The sequence below is a fragment of the Pelophylax lessonae genome (assembly GCF_965119305.1).
Source record: "Pelophylax lessonae genome assembly, chromosome: 5".
Taxonomy (NCBI): Eukaryota; Metazoa; Chordata; class Amphibia; order Anura; family Ranidae; genus Pelophylax; species Pelophylax lessonae.
This window is the reverse complement of record NC_138772.1, coordinates 538,229,167-538,247,962: the sequence shown is the minus strand read 5'-3', so window position 1 is coordinate 538,247,962 and position 18,796 is coordinate 538,229,167.

Genomic DNA, 18,796 nt, shown 5'->3' with positions numbered 1-18,796 from the left:
GATAGGTAATTGCTAACCTTAAGCTACGTTCACATGTTAGCGTAGCGGAGCGCGGCGGAATCACCGCGATTCTGCCTGTGATCCGGAAATCAATGCAAATCGCGGGACGCCTGTGCGTTGCCGTTGATTTGCAATGGCACCCCAAACACTGTGCGATGTTTGCCGCGATTTCCGCCTGCCGAATCGCGGTAACATCGCGCAAACAAAATCGCGGGTCGCATGATGCCCCAAAGAAGCTCTTGTACCTTTTTTGGGCGTCATGCGACCCGCGATTTTGTTTGCGCAATGTTACTGCGATTCGGCAGGCGGAAATCGCGGCAACATCGCACAGCGTTTGGGGTGCCATTGCAAATCAACGGCAACGTACAGGCATCCCGCGATTTGCAATGGTTTCCGGATCGCGGGCAGAATTGCGGTGATTCTGCCGCGGTCCGCTATGCTAACATTAAGAACACGACCTCCTGTTGCTCATTAAAAAAAAGGGAAATTTTAATATATACATTTTTCAACTTTATGCTCCTATTTAGCTGTAATTTTTGAAAGTACATATTTTTACTTGCCTACTGTACTATATTTTTATGCGAATGTGTACATGTTCCCTCTAGCGAATATTTATATATTTAGAAATATTTTCAACATTTATGGCTTAAAAATAATGTATAGTGTATTTCCAACGAGCAAAGAAGTTGAGTTATAATTGCAGTAATTGTTTTGAATTTTAAATGTGATCTTTATATTTTAAATTGTTGAGAGATATATATTTGTGTTATTATATTAAATATAAAGATGTGTGGTTCAACCACTAGAGGGAGCTCGGCCTGAGACATTTTAGCTCTTTTTTTACCCTTTTGCCTCTTAAGTAGATCCACCCCCCCCCCCCCCCCCCAAACACACCCGCCAAATCAATATACTTACCTAGATCTTGCTCAAAGGCCCATAGCATTGTTTGCATAACTCCACCAGCTTCTTGATCCAATGTCTGCTTTGCTGTACAGTTCGGCCACATAGGCTTCTATGCCGCTAGTAGATAGATCAGAACCAACCCATCTGCAGGGAGGGAGCTTTCTAGTGATGTGGGTTAAACAGGTTAAGAAAACTTAGAACATGGAAATGCAATTATTTTAGTTAATCTAAACGGCTAAATGCCTTTTCTCATTAGCAGTATATAGCAATCTTGTGACTTCTATCAGTGTCTGGTTAAAGCTTGTAGGAGGAGTTTTCATTCTACTCCAACTGTCCCATGAGGCTCCAGGACCCCCGACCCTCTGTCAGGACATTGCTAAATGACCTTTTTGCTGATTAAATGTATGCTCCCCAACAGTAGCTGCTGGTGCTCCATCAGAGGGGGGTGGATGCATCAGATGGACCTGCTCCCCCCCCCCCCATATCACTCCAGCCTGCACCACCACATCTCTCCCCCCCTCGCCCTCCCGCCTGCCCGCCAGTTTACTTACCTTGTTTCTCCGGAATGACAGGTGGCGGCGGCGGTGGCCTCCCCCTCAGGATCCTTCATGTCCCTTCTCGGCGGCTGTCCCCACCCCCCTTCTTGGCCAATAGCAGGCCTTCTCCTTTTCGGGCCAATCGGGAAACAGGTCTCAGGACCCGCTTCCTGATTGGCAAGGAGGAGAATCAATGTGGCAATAGCGAATATTCATTCGCTATTGTCACACAACTGGGTGGCCTCAGTGCACCCCGAGCTCACCCTTTTTTGAAGCCTATTAGAGTCTCTGGCTGTAATCACGTGCTTAAAAAAAAAAACCCCATTGGAATCCCTGTGTCCTGGCGCCCTGCATGTAGATTAGGGGGCGTGGCACCCCTGCGCCCCCAATGGACGGGCTGCCACTGCTCCCCAAAACAAAAAACTCTCCAGCAATATACACCAAACTGAGCATGTGCAGAGTGCCTCTAAGGCTCTTCTCTATCAGGAGATGGATTGGGGACAGTGGAAGAAGGTGGGGGATCAGAGAACACAATAAAGAGGATTAACTCCTTGGTTCCCCTGTGAGTAGAACAAGCATGTTTTCCTGCATGAGCAGACTAATTTTACTGTTGTGGGTTTAGTAACACTGTAAGTCAGCTCGGTACATTCCAGGTGCATCAAAACAAAAAGCATCTTACAGTTCATTTTCTTAAGAAAGCAGTCACAGTAGCACAGTCTGCCCGATGCCAGAATGTTGTAGAGAAAGACCCTTGCTCTCTGTGTGGAAGCAGTGGTCTCTCTGCAGAGGTCCAGCACCCCCTCTGCTATGTCATACCTGTAAGGTAACCAGCAAATCTCATGTTTCCTGCTAATTGAAGAGCTCCAGTTCTGATTCGGCAGGAGGCATTCCATAACTATGCAGAGAGACCACTGCTTTCACATACAAAGCAGGGGGTTCTTCTCTGTGGAATGCTGGCAGGGGATAGGCTTTTCTCAGGCTGTGGCTGCTTTTACAGAAAACACTTTTCATGACTTAGCTCACCTTTGATTTTATTGCACCTGCTAGCCACTTAAGGAAAAAGATAGCTAGCCACATAAGGAAATTGGTATGGCTTTTAATTGGTTGGCCAACTCATAGGCTGGCATTGTAAGAAGGAGGAGTAAAAGTCAACCATTATGTAACACTGTAAAGCAGGAAGCAGAGCCGGCTTATATAATAGGTACCGTATATACTCGAGTATAAGCCGACTTTTTCAGAACGTTTTTTATGCTGAAAAAGCCGCCCTTGGCTTATACTCGAGTGAGGGTCCGCTTTACCTGTTCTCTGGTGCAGTGCACATGTGCCGCCACCGCTCGGGAAAGCCAGTACATGTTCGGCTATTCCCAGGCAGACGGCACATGCGCGGTGACGTGTTGGCCCTGGGCGGCTCCATTTTTAAATGTAAGGCGCCTCGCCAAAAGGTAAGTGAGACTCCTCCACAGCCCCTGCATCTCCTCAGGAGATGCAGAGCTGCAGGCATGGCACAGGAGATTCTCTTGTACCATGCCCGCAGCCCTGCATCTCCTGTACCATGTCCTGTACCATCTCCTGTACCATGCCTGTACCATCTCCTGTATCATGCCTGTACCATCTCCTGTACCATGCCCGCAGCACTGCATATCCTGTACTATGCCCACAGCCCTGCATCTCCTGTACCATGTCCTGTACCATCTCCTGTACCATGCCTGTACCATCTCCGTTACCATGCCTGTACCATCTCCTGTACCATGCCCGCAGCACTGCATATCCTGTACTATGCCCACAGCCCTGCATCTCCTGTACTATGCCTGCAGCCCTGCATCTCCTGTACCATGTCCTGTACCATCCCTGTACCATGCCTGTACCATCTCCTGTACCATGCCCGCAGCACTGCATCTCCTGTTCTATGCCCACAGCCCTGCATCTCCTGTACCATCTCCTGTACTATGCCTGCAGCACTGCATCTCCTGTGCAATACCCGCAGCCCTACATCTCTTGTACCATCTCCTGTACCATCCCCTGTACCATGCCTGTACCATCTCTAGTACCATGTCTGTACCATCTCCTGTACAATGCCTGTTCCATCTCCTGTTCCATCTCCTGTTCCATCTCCTGTACCATCTCCTGTACCATATCCTGTACCGTATCCTGTACCATGCCTGTACCATCTCCTGTACCATCTCCTGTACCATGCCTGTACTATCTCCTGTACCATGCCTGTACCATCTCCTGTACCATGCCTGTACCATCTCCTGTACCATATCCTGTACAATGCCTGTACCATCTCCAGTACCTTGCCCTCAGCACTGCATCTCCTATACCATGTCTTCAGCCCCTGCATCATGCCTGCAGCCCGTTTTGGGTCTTATGGTGGTCCAGTAGCTGCTGCATTTCTCTCCCTAGGCTTATACTCGAGTCAATAAAATTTCCCAGTTTTTTGTGGTAAAATTAGGTGCCTCGGCTTATACTCGAGTATATACGGTATATTTGGCTACCCCCATGTACATATATCATTATAGAATACTGTATACATGGTAAAGTTTTTATTTATTTTTTCTCCATAAGCATTAATAAAATATTTCCTACACTTACATTATTGACAGTGAACAAACTTAATAAAAATGGCGCCTCCTTTAAATGAATAACAAAAAGCAGCTGCCGTCAATTTTGGTATGTACCAAAAAATGAATGTGTGTTACTTCTGAGGCTCTGTTAAGAATTTAAGCAACCGTGTTCTCCTATCGTGCTGTGTGATTAATACAAAAATAATAACTCAATTGGATAAAACACAAAAAACTTAATGCTGCACAAAATTAAAAAATCTGTAGTTTTAAAAAAATTGTCCAAAACAACATGTGTTCTTCAAATCACCGCGGGGGATAAGTGATCTGTAATCTTCTTATAGATGTGTGCTCCTCCACCTATATACCGAAGGGCCACTCACCAGATAGCTGAGGGCCACCAGGACCCACACTACTTATAATAGACTCCCTTGTCTCCGAAGTCAACTTATATACCCTCCATTATAGATCGGCAAAATCGCTATATTGCCACCTGAGCTTAGTAGCAAGAAGGATGTCAAATCAGCAGCAGAGGATTAACTTCCAGAAGTTCCCCAAAATATAAAACGAATAATCGCACAATATCGTTTTTTTTTATTAACCACTTGCCGACCACCCGCCGCTTATATACTGTGGCAGGCTGGCACGGCTGCGTGAATTGCCGTACCTTCGCGGGAACAGTCCTGGGGGCAGCGGGGATGCCGATCCATTGGACTGGCGGCACCGATTGCCACCGGGCACCCGTGATCGCTCCAGGCTAAGAGAGAACAACGGTCTGCTGATGTAAACACAGTCGACCGTTCTTCTCTCTGAAATGATCACAGAGCGCCTGTGATCCTTCTATATAGGAACACAGATCTCTGTGTTCATTCACAAGTCCCTCTCCCATACAGTTAGTAAACACTCCCCTAGGCTCACACTTAACCCTTTGATCACCCCTGGGTTATCCCCTTTCCTGCCAGTGTCATTATTACAGTAACAGTGCATATTTTTAGCACTGATTACTGTAGTAATGTCACTGGTCCCCCCAAAAGTGTCAGTTAGGGGTCCGATCTGTCCGCCATAATGTCGCAGTCCCGCTAAAATCGCTGATCGCCGCCATTACTAGTAAAAAATAAATAAAAAGTGTCAAAGATGTCAGTTAGAGGTCCGATCTGTCCACTGCAATGTCGCAGTCCCGCTACAAATCACTGATCACTGCCATTACTAGTAAACAAATAAAAAGTGTAAAAAATGTCAGTTAGGGGTCCGATCTGTCCACCGCAATGTCGCAGTCCCGCTAAAAATCACAGATCGCCGCAATTAGTAAAAAAAATAAGTAAAAAGTGTCAAAAATGTAAGTTAGGGGTCCGATCTGTCCGCCGCAGTGTTGCAATCCCGCTAAAAATTGCTGATCGCCGCCATTACTAGTAAACAAATAAATAAAAAGTGTCAAAAATGTCAGTTAGGGGTCCGATCTGTCCACCGCAATGTCGCAGTCCCGCTAAAAGTCGCCGATCGCCACCATTACTAGTAAAAAAAGAATAAAAAATAAAAATGATATAAATCTTTCCCCTAGTTTGTAGAATCGATAACTTTTTTGCAAACCAATCAATTTACGCTTATTGGGATTTTTTTTTACCAAAAATATGTAGCAGAACACAAATTGGCCTAAAATGATGAAAAAAAAATTTTTTTTTTTCATTGGGAATGTTATTTATAGCAGAATGTGAAAAATATATCTATATTTTTTTTTTCAAAGTTGTCGCTCTTTTTTTGTTTATAGTGCAAAAAATAAAAATTGCACAGGTGATCAAATACCACCAAAAGAAAGCTCTGTTTGTGGGAGACATAGTTGCCAACATTTGAAAAAAAATTCCAGGGACACTTTGCAGCACAGTTATCAATTACTTACCACACCCACTTCCCTGAAGCTCCGCCCACTCCGCATAATTAATATCCGCCTACTTATTATCAGCTTATACGGTCTACTCAATAAAAAGTTTTGCCTTTAGTTATACTTTAATCACTTCAGCCCCGGAAGGTTTTACACCCTTAATGACCAGGCCATTTTTTGCGATTCAGCACTACTTTACTTTAACTGACAATTGCGCGGTTGTATAACGCTGTACCCAAATAACATTTACGTCCTTTTTTTGCCACAAACAGAGCTTTCTTTTAGTGGTATTTGATCACCTCTGCGATTTTTAGATTTTGCGCTATAAACAAAATAAAAGAGACGATTTTGAAAAAAAAACAATGTTTTTAACTTTCTGCTATAAAACATTCCCATTAAAAAATTTAAAAAAATCTATTTTTTTTATCAGTTTAGGCCAATTTGTATTCTGCTACATATTTTTTGGTAAAAAAAATCCCAAAAATCGTATAATAATTGGTTTGCGCAAAAGTTATCGCGTTTGAAAACTATGGGATAGATTTTTTGACTTTTTAAAAAAAAATTTTATTAGTAATTGTGGCGATCAGCGATTTTTATCGGGACTGCGACATTGCGTTGGACAGATCGGACCCCTAACTGACATTTTTTGGGGACCAGTGACATTGATACAGTAATCAGTGCTAAATAATATGCACTCAAGGGGGTGTATAAGCACTGCGCTCCTGAGTTAGAACAAAATAAGGCACACTTCAAATATACACAGTAGGCACATAAATAGATGAATAAACGAAGCTTCAAAATAAATAACAAATAACGCCAAATGTAGATGATAGACACACCAATAAATTAAAAAATTCAAAATCAATAATATCTAATTCCAATGTTATATTAAATGTGCTTCAAAAAAATTTCCTTATATCCAAAGTGCGTGTGTGCAATAGCCAGGTTAAATGTGCCACTTATTAAAATGAAATAAAATGCATGTGAGATGGCTGATCCAAAAAATGATGTGCAAATAATAAAGTTCTATCTATCTATCTATCTATCTATCTATCTATCTATCTATCTATCTATCTATCTATCTATCTATCTATCTATCTATCTATCTATCTATCTATCTATCTATCTATCTATCTATCTATCTATCTATCTATCTATCTATCTATCTATCTATCTATCTATCTATCTATCTATCTATCTATCTATCTATCTATCTATCTATCTATCCATATGTATATATATATATATATATATATATATATATAGAAAGTGCAAACAAATAGGTATCACATAAAGTGCAGTGTATAAGTGCCAAGTGTTATCAAAATGATTGAAGTTAATGAATAAATAATTTAAAGTGTAAACATATGGTGAAACAGTTGTGATCGAATACCCTGATAGGGCAAGAATCACTACTATTTTATCTAATTAAAATAATATGCACTGTTACTGTATAAATGGCCCTGGCAGGAAAGGGGTTAACTCTGGGGGGTGATCAAGGGGTTAAATGTGTTCCCTATATGTGCTTTCTAACTGTGCGGGGGGGATGGGTTGGGCAGAGGCAGAGGTAGATCCCCCGCGATCGGTGTTTCAGCTTAGCTGAATCATACGATCTTTCCCTGCCTCTCTGACAGGAGAGCCGTCTAGCATTGTTTACATTCCAGACGGCTCTCCTGTCAGTATTGCTGAAGATTGGAGGAGGCCGGCGGCGATTGAGCCCCCTCCTCCCGCGGTCTGCCTCCAACTGTGGCTAAGCACAGCGGGAGCGTGGCTCCGGCGGCGCATGCGCGCCGCTGAAGCCTCGTGCACGTAATCATGTAGATCTGTGTGATTGTGCGCAGCCGAGCCGCCCTGCCACAGTAAATTCTGTGTGGGGCGGTCGGCAACTGGTTAATAATGTTATATTATAGTTAGATAATTTTACTAATCAGAGTTTCCCTTTAAAGCTATGTATGCAAAGCCTCATGTCATAGACCTACACTGGTAATGTGTGCCTTGTCTGGAGTTCTCCTTTAATCCCTATACACTATTCATTTTCCTATTGCTAAGGATTATTTATATCATGTAGATGTTCCAACTGTCCCTCAAAGGCACCGTTATATTATTCATCATGTATTTCATTAGTATAAAATATGATTGTGCCAAAACCAATGTATTTTTTTTTTTTTTTATTATTATTCATTTTTGTATGAATTTCCCCACCGTGAAGAATATCCCCAAGATTTATCATGAAGTAATTTATTGTACCTGCAGCAGAAAATAAAAAGTTGCTGAAGAGAAGGAGGATATATTGAAAATGTACGAATGTAATCACAGATATTATAGCCGTCCATCTTATTATTTTTACTAATAAAGAAATAAAATATGAGTGCGTTTGGTGGAAATAAAAGACAGTAAAGATGAAATGCAAAAAAAAAAAAAAATGGAAAAAAATACAAAGGTGCCAAAAAAAAAAAAAAGAGCCTATTAACCATGTGACCTCTGGAAGATTTACCCCTCCTTCATGACCAGGCCATTTTTTTGCAATACAGCACTGCGTTAATTTAACTGACAATTGCACGATCGTGCCCACGCTGTACCTAAATAAAAACGAGGTTCTTTTTTTTTTCCCCCACAAATAGAGCTTTCTTTTGATCACCTGTGCAATTTTTATTTTTTGTGCTACAAAATAAAAAAAGAGCGACAATTAAAAAAAAAAAAAAAAAACAATATTTTTTTTACTTTCTGCTATAAAACCTGGCCAATAAAAAAAATTAGCCAATAAAAAAAAAATTGAAAAAAACGAATTTCTTCATCAAATTAGGCCAATAGGTTTTCTGCTACATATTTTTGGGAGAAAAATCCCAATAAGTGTATATTGATTGGTTTGCACAAAAGTTATACCGTCTACAAACTATGGGATATTGTTCTTTTCTTTTACTAGTAATGGTGGCGATCAGCAACTTATAGTGGGACTGCGATGTTGCGGCGAACAAATCTGACGTTAACCACTTTACCACCGGAGGATTTTCTGTTTTACGTCTGGGCCACTTTTTGCGATTCGGCACTGTGCGACTTTAACTGACAATTGCGTGGTCGCGCGACGCTGTACCTAAACGAAATTTACGTCCTTTTTTCCCACAAATTTCTTTTGGTGGTATTTGATCACCTGTGCGAGTTTTAGTTTTTGCACTATAAACAAAAAAAAATGCGACAATTTTGAAAAAATAACAATATTCTTCACATTTTTTTTTATATGAAATTCTCAAAAAAAAATGTAAAAATCAAAATGTATTAACGTTTTAGGCCAATTTGTTTTCTGCTACATATTTCTGGGTAAAAAAAATCACAATAAGCGTATTTTGATTGGTTTGCGCAAAAGTTATTGCGTTTACTAACTAAGATTTATGTCATTTTTATTGTATTTTGTTTTTACTAGTAATGGCGGCGACCTGTGATTTTTTTTGCGGGACTGCGACATTGCAGCAGACAGATCGGACCCCTAACTGACATTTTTGACACTTTTGGGGGGGACCAGCGACATTACTACAGTAATCAGTGCTAAAAATATGCACTGTTACTGTAAAAATGACACTGGAAGGGAAGAGGTTAACATTACTGGTGATCAAGGGGTTAAGTGTGTCCCTAGGGGAGTGATTCTAACTGTGGGGGGGCGTGCCTTGTGAAGTCATCACAGAGACATACAATCCTTTATAGCAGGATCACATACCCTCTGTGATCACTTCAGGGAGAATGACAGACGGCTGTGTTTACATCAGCCGTCTGTCCTTCTCTCACTATGCTGCGGGAGATCGCGAGTGGCTGGTGGCCATCGGAGCCGCCAGGCACACGCGCTGGCTCCCCAGCTGACGAGCGGGGGTAGGAGCACGCTTCCGGCGGCACGCAATCGCCCCCTAGCTCCACCTAGGCGAGCACCGTACATGTACGACACTTTGCCTGGGAATGCCAGACTGGCGCCGTGGTTAAACATAGTCAATAAAAAAATAGAAAAAAATCGAATTTCTTCATCAAATTAGGCCAATATGTATTCTGCTACATATGTTTGGTGAAAACGATCCCAATAAGTGTATATTCAGTGGTTTGGACAACAGTTATACCGTCTACAAACTATGGGATATTGTTTTTTTCTTTTACTAGTAATGGTGGCGATCAGCAACTTATATCGGGACTGCGATGTTGCGGCGAACAAATCTGACATTAACTGACACTTTTTGGGGACCAGTGACACTAACAGAGTGTTCAGTGCTAAAAATATGCACTGTTACTGTACTAATGACACTGGCTGGGAAGGGGTTAACATCAGGGGGGGGGGGGGCAAAGGGAAAAAATGTTTTCCTAGCCAGTGTTTCAGTGTAGTGGGGGAGGTGCTTTTACTAGGGGAAGGCATGGATCTGTGTTCCTGCTTTACAGGAACATAGGATCCATGCCTTCCCGAACTGACAGAACTGCATTCTGCCCTGTTTTCATAGGCAGACTGCCGTTCTGCTGTGTGCCAAAGCTTCAACGGGTGTCGGTGGACATCGAGTCCGCCGTACCCACCAATCAGCTCCTGCTGTGTATAATCACAGTGGAAGCGGCCCGCCGACGGTGCGCACACCAGACCCTAAAGTGCAGGATCACGTACTAGGTACTGTATGTGATCCGGTGCAGCAGAGCTGCCTGGCCGCCTTATATGTAAGTTATATGGTCAAGCGGTTAAAGGAAATTTGCCAACTCGGTATAGAAGAATTCCAGATATGGGTGTTTTATACATTGTTACGTTGTTCCAGCTTGGACCATTGTAACTATTTACAGTATCTCACAAAAGTGAGTACACCCCTCACATTTTTTCATGTGACAACACTGAAGAAATGGCACTTTGCTATAATGTAAAGTAATGAGTGTACAGCAGTGTTAATTTTGGCAGCAAATTTCAATTTAGTTTTAGTCTTAGTCTTAGGACTAAAATGGCATTTTAGTTTTAGTCCCATTTTAGTCTTCTGCAAGTGTTTTAGATTTAGTCGTATTTAGTCGACTAAAACTCCAATACATTTTAGTCGACTAAAACTAATTTTAATCATCCATAATCAAATGGGTGTAGTTCAATTGTAATTTGTAATGCATTATTTAAGCATTTCTCTACAATTTCCAAACTCATTATATACTACTGCTGGTCCTGGAGTGAAAAATCGAATATGTTATTATTTATGGTATTAAGCTTTGAGCATGCACCAGTGTTAATTTTGCCAGCAAATTTCGATTTAGTTTTAGTTATAGTCTTTTGACTAAAATGCCATTTTAGTTTTAGTCGTATTTTAGTCATCTGAATTGTTTTAGTCGTATTTTAGTCGACTAAATTTGTGTTAATTTAGTCGGCAAAAACGTTTTAGTCGGTTTTAGTCGATGAAATTAACACTGGTGTACAGCTTGTATAACAGTGTAAATTTGCTGTCCCCTCAAAATAACTCAACACACAGCCATTAAGGTCTAAACCACTGGCAACAAAAGTGAGTACACCCCTAAGGGAAAATGTCCAAATTGGGCCCAATTAGCCATTTTCCCTCCCCGGTGTCATGTGACTCGTTAGTGTTACAAGGTCTCAGATGTGAATGGGCAGCAGGTGTGTTAAATTTGGTGTTATCGCTCTCACTCTCTCATACTGGTCACTGGAAGTTCAACGTGGCACATTATGGCAAAGAACTCTCTGAGTATCTAAAAAAAAGTTGTTGCTCTACATAAAGATGGCCTAGGCTATAAGAAGATTGCCAAGACAATGAAACTGAGCTGCAGTATGGCGGCCAAGACCATAGAGCGGTTTAACAGGACAGGTTCCACTCAGAACAGGGCTTGCCATGGTCGACCAAAGGAGTTGAGTCATATCCAGAGGTTTTCTTTGGGAAATAGATGTATGAGTGCTGCCATCATTGCTGCAGAAGTTGAAGGGGTGGGGGGTCAGACTGTCAGTGCTCAGACCATACGTCGCACACTGCATCAAATTGGTCTGCATGGCTGTCATCCCAGAAGGAAGCCTCTTCTAAAGATGATGCATAAGAAAGCCCGCTGAAGACAAGCAGACTAATGCCCCGTACACACGTGCAGATTATCTGCAGACTTTTGTCTGCAGACTTACCTTTTCTATGTAGTGCAAGGGCCGGCCAGATTGCATACAAATTGAAAGTGTTTAGGTTTGACCTCATATTATATGGTTTTGGTAAGTCTGCAGACAAAAGTCTGCAGATAATCTGCATGTGTGTATGGGGCCTAAGGACATGGATTACTGGAACCATGTCCTGTGGTCTGATGAGACCAAGATAAACTTATTTGGTTCAGATGGTGTCAAGCCTGTGTGGCGGCAACCAGGAGAGGGGTACAAAGACAAGTGTGTCTTGCATTCAGTCAAGCATGATGGTGGGAGTGTCATGATCTGGGGCTGCATGAGTGCTGCCGGCACTGGGGAGCTACAATTTATTGAGGGAACCATGAATGCCAACATGTACTGTGACATACTGAAGCAGAGCATGATCCCCTCCATTCAGGGACTGGGCCATAAGACAGTATTCCAACATGATAAGGACTCCAAACACACCTCCAAGATGACCACTGCCTTGCTAAAGAAGCTGAGGGTAAAGGTGATGGACTGGCCAAGGATGTCTCCAGACCTAAACCCTATTGAGCATTTGCGGATCATCCTTAAATGGAAGGTGGAGGAGCGCAAGGTCTCCAACATCCCCCAGCTCCGTGATGTCGTCATGGAGGAGTGGAAGAGGACTCCAGTGGCAACCTGTGAAGCTTTGGGGAACTCCATGCCCAAGTGGGTTAAGGCAGTGCTGGAAAATAATGGTGGCCACACAAAATATTGACACTTTGGGCCCAAATTGGACATTTTCACTTAGGGGTGTACTCACTTTTGTTGCCAGTGGTTTAGACATTAATGGCTGTGTGTTGAGTTATTTTGAGGGGACAGCAAATTTGCACTGTTTAAGCTGTACACTCACTACTTTACATTGTAGCAAAGTGTAATTTCTTCAGTGTTGTCACATGAAAGGGTAGAATAAAATATTTACAAAAATGTGAGCGGTGTACTTACTTTTGTGAGATACTGTATATACCAAACCCGGCCGTTGCCCCTGGAAGCTGGAAGTCACTAAAGTAGACACCGCTACTCCAGTGATCTCCACTAGCTTCCAGGCTCCTTGCCGAGTGGCTGCCCTGCTGCATTTTAAACACAGGAGGTCAACTGGTCAGCATGGGCACCATTCAGAGAAACCATTGCATTCTCTCAGTGTATGCAAAGCTTTCTCCGATTGGACGAGGTAGGAAGGTGGAGTGGTGATGTCCCCAATGGGACACAGATGGCTAAAAAAAAAAAAGCTAACAGAAGTTATAACACCCCCGTACTCAATCCAAACTGAAAAAACATCCCTTTAGTTATACTTTTTAGGAGAGTTCTATGGTCACAGCACACATTTTTATTATAACATCAGCGCTGTAATAACAATACAAACAAAAGTTATGTTTGCCAATCTGCTGGCCATCTCTTTGCACAGCTTCCTGGAGTCCCTGCATGATTTGCAGCTTCTCCTCCATTTTGAAGGACTACATATCCCATGGTACCTTGCTGTCTGCAAGCAGTGATTTCTATACTGACCCGCCTCCTGAAACTCCTCCTCTCAGCACCTCTGTAGCTCAGAAGGCAGGTTCTGTGAAATGTGTGACACAGCAGTGCCTATCCACAGGAGATAGTGACTACGAGTCACAGGATTCAAGGTGGTAAATGTGTGGGGATCTTCACAAAGTTTACGAACTTCAAGATCATTTTGTTAATAGAAGTAGACTGGAGATAATTTAATATTTGATTATAAAGTTTGACCATAGACACACTAAAGTTCCATTGGGTTTTGTAAGTTCCCCAAGGCCTATACACCTACCTATTCAACCATTTACAACTACCCCCTAGACCAGGGGGTCTTCAAACAAGGGGCCAGTATACTGTTCTTCAGGCTTTAGGGCATCCAGACTGTGACCAATGGGAGTAGAGATATTACATGCAGTCAGGAGGGGGAGGCATGGTGTCCCATTATTAGTGTCAGTAAAAGGAATGGTGGCCCATCATTGGTATTGGTGGGAGGGATAGTGCCCCATCATTGGTATCAGTGGAAGGAATAGTGCCCCATCATTGGTGTCAGTGGGAGGATTAGTGTCCCATCATTGGTGTCAGTGGGGCAAATAGTGCCCCATCGTTGGTGTCAGTGGAAGGAGCAGACCCCCAGCGTTGGTGTCAGTGGGAGGAATATTTCCCCATCATTGGTGTCAGTGGGAGGATTAGTGCCTCATCATTGGTGTCAGTAGGGCAAATAGTGCCCCATTATTGGTGTCAGTGGCAAGAATATTGCCCCATCGTTGGTGTCAGTGGAAGGAGCAGAGCCCCAGTGTTGGTGTCAGTGGGAGAAATAGTGCCCCATCATTCGTGTTAGTGTGAGGAATAGTGCCCCATCATTGGTGTCAGTGGGAGGAATGATGCCCCATAGTTGGTGTCAGTAGGAGGAATAGTGCCCCATCATTGGTGTAAGTGGGAGGAATAGTTCCCCATCATTGGTGTCAGTGGAAGGAATAGTGCCCCATCATTGGTGTCAGTGGGAAGAATAGTGCCCCATCATTGGTATCAGTGGAAGGAATAGTGCCCCATCATTGGTGTTAGTGGGAGAAATAGTGCCTCATAATTGGTATCAGTAGGAAGAATAGCTCTCCATTATTGGTGTCAGTGGGAGGAATGGTGCCCTTTTGTTGGTGTCAGTAGGAAGTATAGTGCCACAGCATTGGTGTTAGTGGGAGGAATAGTCCCCCATTCTTAGTGTCAGTGGAAGTAATAATGCTCCATCATTGGTGTCAGTGGGAGAAATAGTGCCCCAATATAGGTGTCAGTGGAGGAATAATGCCCTATAATTGGTATCAATAGGAAGAATAGTGCCCCATCATTGATGTCATTGAGAAGAATAGTACCCCATCATTGCCGTTAGTGGAAGGAATGGTGCTGCATCATGGTATCAGTGGGGGGATGGTGCCCCATCATTGATGTCAGTGGAGGAATAGTGCCCCCTCATCAGGGTCAGTGGGAGGAATAGTACCCCCCTATTTGTATCAGTGGACGGAATGGTGCCCCATAATGACATTACTGGAAGGTATACAGTAGTGTCAAGGGCCAGATAAAGTCTGTTTTGAGACCCCTGCCGTAGACCCAGATCTTCTAATCTGTTTTTGAAAGCATTGCAGGAAGCAGAAAATGTAAAATACTAATTTATTGATTTTTTTTTCAGGGTTTTCTTCAGAAAATATTTTCAGGATCCCCATTTTATATGAAAGCCCATACTGGGTATTTTAATACATTGCCTGGCCAAAAAGTCACACACTCTTATATTTCGTTGGCTTTGATTACGGCACGCATTCTCTGTGGCATTGTTCCTATAAGCCTCTGCAATGTCACAATATTTTTTTCCGTCCGGTGTTGCAATCATTTTTCACCAAGATCTTGTATTGATGATGGAAGAGTCGGACCTCTGCTCAAAGCCTTCTCCAGCACATCCCAAAGATTCTCAATGGGGTTAAGTTCTGGACTCTGTGGTGGCCAATCCATGTGTGACAATGATGTCTCATGCACCCTGAACCACTCTTTCACAATTTTAGCCTGATGAATCCTGGCATTGCCATCTTGGAATATGCCCGTGCCATCAGGGAAGAAAAAATCCATTGATGGAATAACCTGGAGTAGCGCCCTCCTAGGTAGGTGCTAGGTAAAACATATTTGTGACCCTGTTCTGCTTATCAGGAGGGTTTGATCTGTTAGTTTAGCCTGTCACATGTTTCCAAGTGTGATTCACTGGGTCTGAGGGAGTGTCCCCACTGCAGCCAATGAGGGAGTTCATTGGACAGTGGAGGAAACCTAGCCAGTGGCACACTCTGTTTTATGTCAGAGGGCATTCCTGCAATACATCCTGGGATTGCACATAAATAGGAGGGGAGCATGTGACAGGGTGTCATTGGGCAGGAAACCAGGTCCCAGGAGGAGGGTGACGGCTGTCTCTCCTCCTGTTGCTAAGGAAGGTGGTCCAGTCAGTCGGCCTAGGGACCAGGGGTTGAGCTGTGCGGCAGAAGAATCCAGTGCGCTGACCAAGTGGAGCTGCTGGGCAGAATACTTCTGGAAAAACAGTATCCTGAGTACCATCTGTCCAGGGGTCTGCCTAGGAGAGGGGACCACTCCAGAGAGGTCAAGGAGGGAGGGATCAAGGAGCCAGCTAACCCAGAGTGCTGTAGTAAAGGTAGTGCCAAGCTGTAAAGCCCTGAAGATTAGGGTTTAAAGGAGGCGCCAGGAAGGGCCCTGAAGTTGCTCAGCAGTGCAGTCTATCAATAAAGTCCGCTACCTCAGGAAAGCAAGGCCGTCTTTAACATTGATTGGACCCTGGGCAAACTTTTTCTTGGGCCCTCCTGAATCCACTTTTCAACTATTTGTGAGCAGTGCGGGCTCAAATGGAAGCTGCCTTGGGCCCCATAACAATGACTGGGCCCAGGGCAGCTGCCCCTTTTGCCATGTGTTAAAGACAGCCCTGCAGGAAAGGAGTGCTAAGGAAGCTAATAAGACTCTTCCACAGTCAAAGGTGAAATACAGTAAGCGGCCTAGCCGTGACTAGCTCAATCAGCGTTAATCAGCGTCGGTCAGCATTAATCAGCGTCGGTCAGCATTAATCAGCGTCGGTCAGCATTTTTTGTACAGTCCTTGCCTTTTTGTGCAGATTTCAGTTATTGGAGTATCCCACTCATCCCTTCTCCTATCCAAGTTACAAATAAAAAACACAAAAACCAAAGAAACTGGACTGGTCCTTGTCTGAGGTAAAAACACTTGGAAACATGTCAGAATGGTCTACTGTTGCTAATGGTAACCCAGGGAAACCCACACTAAGCAGCTCCCATGGGAGTAGTGCTCAGTATATTCAGTTAGTCAGCTGACCTCATTCTTTGGGCACATGCAGTAACTATCCACAGGGCCCCTGATGGGGGGGGGGGGGCACCAGTCCTTTTGTAGGGGTGCCGAGCACACAGGTGGCCCACACAGGGAGGGAGATTAGTGATGAATGACATTTACAGAAATCTTCCTGCAGGAGCTGAAAGCTGATCTCTCCCCCTCTCCCTGCTGCCAGCTTTTATCTGCTGAGAAAGTGTCCCTCACCAATCCCCCTCCCTGTGCGCCCCCCCCCCCAGAACTGGCTCTAATGTTAGCTCTGCTCCTGAGTTTGTTATCTCTATAATTTTGTTTCTCACCCTGCAGTTCTTCCTATACTCCTTGTCCCAGCCTGTATATTTATTTAATCTCTCTCCCCCTTTGCTCTGTCTCCTGACACAGTCACAGCTGATCAGCTGCATTCCCATGGGGTGAAGAGTTTACTGTTACACCGGTTCTATAGCTGCCTGTTATCTTGTCTCAGTGCAGTTTAGTGTGCTTTATGTAGCTGGGCTTCCCCCTCCTCTCCCCCAGACTGCTTCCTGATCTATGCAACTTAGAATTTTCACCCCTTCACTGTCAGTTCCCTATGCATCCATGTATCCAGTCTTTCTATTTAACCATTTACTAACTGATCTGGCAGTATTAAACTCCATATTTTATCTTGTATCTACAGGAAAGCCTATAATAGGACTTCCATGTAGGTACAGTGAATATCTCCTAAACGTAGCAGCCGGTGATAGCACCAGCGCATGTACACTGCGCTCTCAATAGATGACATACCATCCATTAAGAGAGCTGTGCTGTGACCATGACTCCTGCATGCATGAATGTGAGTTCCATTATTGCAGTTTGGCCAAACGACTGGAGCCCAAGAACCCAGAGAGAAGACCAGATGAAGATGGAATCCCTTTTAGTAGTGACAGCACACCACTGGAGAGATCTATTTTTTAGGTTAGAAAAATATAATTAGGGTCTCATTCCCACAGGTAGTCTGGCTGTGTGAAGGAGGGGTTTGGGCCGGAGCCACCTGTCATTCTATGGGGGTGCAGCGCCTGTATGAAAACACCTGCAGGCCCTAATTGGACAGGTGTGCAGGTGAGTGGCCCCCAAATGCCCACAGTCTGTGTTCGGGCTGTACACCTGCATCCCCACGCCTGTCATTCTATGGGGGTGCAGCGCCTGTATGAAAACACCTGCAGGCCCTAATTGGACAGGTGTGCAGGTGAGTGCCTCCCCCTCCCAAATGCACACTGTCTGTGTTCGGGCTATACACCTGCATCCCCCTGCCTGTCATTCTATGGGAGTGCAGCGCCTGTATGAACACAGCCGCAGGCCCAATTTGGACAGGTTTGCAGATGAGTGGCCCCCAAATGCACACTGCCTGTGTTCAGGCTGTACACCTGCATCCCCACGCCTGTCATTCTATGGGGGTGCAATGCCTGTATGAACACAGCCGCAGGCCCTAATTGGACAGGTGTGCAGGGGAGTGCCCCCCCCCCCCCAAATGCACACTGTCTGTGTTCGGGCTGTACACCTGCATCCCCCCACCTGTCATTCTATGGGAGTGCAGTGCCTGTATGAACACAGCCGCAGGCCCTAATTGGACAGGTTTGCAGGTGAGTGGTCCCCAAATGCACACTGTCTGTGTTCGGGCCATACACCTGCATCCCCACGCCTGTCATTCTATGGGGGTGCAATGCCTGTATGAACACAGCCGCAGGCCCTAATTGGACAGGTGTGCAGGGGAGTGCCCCCCCCCCCCCAAATGCACACTGTCTGTGTTCGGGCTGTACACCTGCATCCCCCCACCTGTCATTCTATGGGAGTGCAGTGCCTGTATGAACACAGCCACAGGCCCTAATTGGACAGGTGTGCAGGTGAGCGACCCCCAAATGCAAACTGTCTGTGTTCAGGCTGTAAACCTGCATCCCCACGCCTGTCAAATTTG